Genomic DNA, 2,657 nt, shown 5'->3' with positions numbered 1-2,657 from the left:
CTGCTCTTTGTAGGTATAGACACATCCTAGCATCTGAATATTTTTTCCAAAGGCTTCATGGCTACTTTATCAAGTGCTAGTTTGCAACATATTTTGTAAATTCTAGTTCTTTTATCATTGATGTTAAAAGGCAGAAGCTATCTGCCACTTCAGTATCCCACAGTTTAATACATTCTGATTAAATATCTGAATATTTATTTATTTATTTATTGCAATGGATCTGGACCCCACTGGTTCTCAGAGGACAGTTTAAATCAACTTGGCTAGAAAAAGCTAAAAGCAAACTCCAGTCCTCCTCTCTTTGAAGAGCCTCTGCTCATTAAAATGTGTTCCTCAGAAAATATGCAATGATCTTGTTAGTTTCTAGCAGTCTTTTTTTTTTTAAGAAAAAAAATCAACCTGAAGTTTCTTAATCACTACTTTGGATTTGTTTCTTGCTTACTTTCTTCTGCTTCACCTTAGTACAGCCCTAGATCTTGAGAATTTGGGTAGCTCTTGTCCAAACACTTCTTTCCCAGATTAGAAAAGGCTGATGGACTATCTCAGCAATGAACGTGCATTGCACTTGGGCTCCCAGTCCCAGGAGTTCCTCACAAATGTGGCAGGATGGGGGAGAGAGGCTAGGTATCAGAGCTTGTCCTAAGTGTTTGGAATGTATGTATCAGTATCTCCACATTTACACTCTCATAGTGATAACATTTTCTAGTGCTTTGTAGAACTGTTTTCCATTACAGAGTTGTCCATTAAAGGCAAGCATTCCAGTTTCTCTTTTACTTGAAAAAATACAGAGGTCTTTTCTGACATCAAAAGACTGTCAGGTCCTCTTCAGCTTAAGAACTTGTGGCCTCTCAGCTTGGCAAAGCTCTTCAAGCTTTTGCTGGCAGCCTACCTGGAAGTGTCACTTTTGGATCTTTATCATGCTAAAGCAGGATTTGACCCTTGCACGACACTCTGTTAAAAGACTCTAGTCATTTTCTCTCGCTTTTCGTTAAGCCCCCAAATGCTTTGCAGAATAACTTTGCCTGATCAGGCCTTTGGTCTGATCAAACAGGGCTCTTCCCAACAACACTAGACATGAAGGTATCTCTTTTGAGTGCCAGTTGCAAAGCCACTTGCTTTGGGTTTTAAGAGATCTTAGAGTGAAGTCTCTCTTGCTCCAGTGCAAATATGTCTCAGACAGGAATACTTAGAAGGATAGTGAAGGGTTACTGGGTGCTTCCTTCCATCCATCCCCACTTGGTACTTTTTCTCAGGGGGTTGTCAACTTTTATAATTCCATGATCTCCTAAAATAATATCTATGAAATCATTTATAGTTTTGTGGGTGATCAATAGTTGTGCCAGAAGAAACATGTAGTAACTAATAAAGATTAAGATGTGGTACCCACCTCTCCCATTATCAACCTAATTCAGGAAAGTGATTTGAGATTGATATTCCTGCCAGAAAGTGATGCTGGGTGATGGGAGTGTCAGGGATATACTAATTGCTAAAGCATGATTTCATTATGGATAGCATTGCTGTGGGCACCCAACCAAGGGTGTTTCATTCAATAAACTGGAGCGGAGGGGAATGTGTGAACTCAGTCACAGTGTCCTAATACAGAGCCAAATTATCCCCCCCAACCTTGCTTAATGATGTTTTCTTTATGGATTATATTGCTATGAGATCCCAACCAAGATTGTTTCATTCGAAGAACGAAGGCTCAGGGCAATGTGTGAACCCAATCATAGTACCCTAATGTATAATCAAATTATCCCCCTTTTTGTACCACACTTTTGCTGTGGGGTTTCAGGTACTAAGGAGAGGAAGCCATGGAAATGACCCTGCTGGCTTATAGTCTCTTTTTTTAGTCTTTCACTTCTTAGAGGGAGAGGCTCTGGGCTCATGGCCAGGGATCCTAATCAGCACCATGAAGCCAGCCAAGTATGGCAGGCAGCTTTGATTAAGGGCCCATTTCTGAGTGCTCAGCGGAATTAACCAGGTAAGTAATCATAACCCCAATTATTCTACAAATCCTTTCATTACATCCTATCAAACCCAGACCTTTGCAAACATTCTGAGGCCATTTGTTTTATGGGTGAGCAATAGTTTGGAAACACTGCAAGGGGTCTCAGGCAGGCAGCTGCAATTTAATCTCATGAAAAACAAAGCATTATAGATATGGCTAAAGAAAAGAAAGGAAAGGAGGAACAGCCCTTTCAAGTAGCCTTGCAGATTGAAGCCTTGACAGAGGGAGGTTTTAGAAAGGGGAGAAAGAACAGTCAACCCTTCCAAGTATTAATGAATGCCGGATTCCTCCTCTGCTCTGACCTGCCGGCCCATCCCCAAGGGGGGAGACTGAGAGGAATGCAGAGCCCCTTTCAAGCAAAATTCTCAGTGGCGGATAAAATTGGGGCAGCAGAAGGGATCAGCCACTTGGCAGGCATCCAGCTGCTATAAGTAGAACACAATGTCACGAGAGGAAGGCACACAGAGATTGCTAGTTTCAATGAGCTCAGCAACTTTTTCTGTGTTATGAGTTAAAACTCCCTGAAATTTACTCTAATAAGCTCAAGGCCTAAGCAATGACAGTCCTAAGTGAGAAATTGATATCAAGAGACATCTCTGTTTCCTTCATCTTTCCCGGAATAATATTAGAAATGTGGAAGAAAGCGAGC

The sequence above is a fragment of the Crotalus tigris genome, unplaced genomic scaffold (genome assembly GCF_016545835.1).
Source record: "Crotalus tigris isolate CLP2741 ecotype Arizona unplaced genomic scaffold, ASM1654583v1 scf7180000017663.5292952, whole genome shotgun sequence".
In the NCBI taxonomy this organism is placed as follows: Eukaryota; Metazoa; Chordata; class Lepidosauria; order Squamata; family Viperidae; genus Crotalus; species Crotalus tigris.
Note: the sequence above shows the minus strand (reverse complement) of the source record.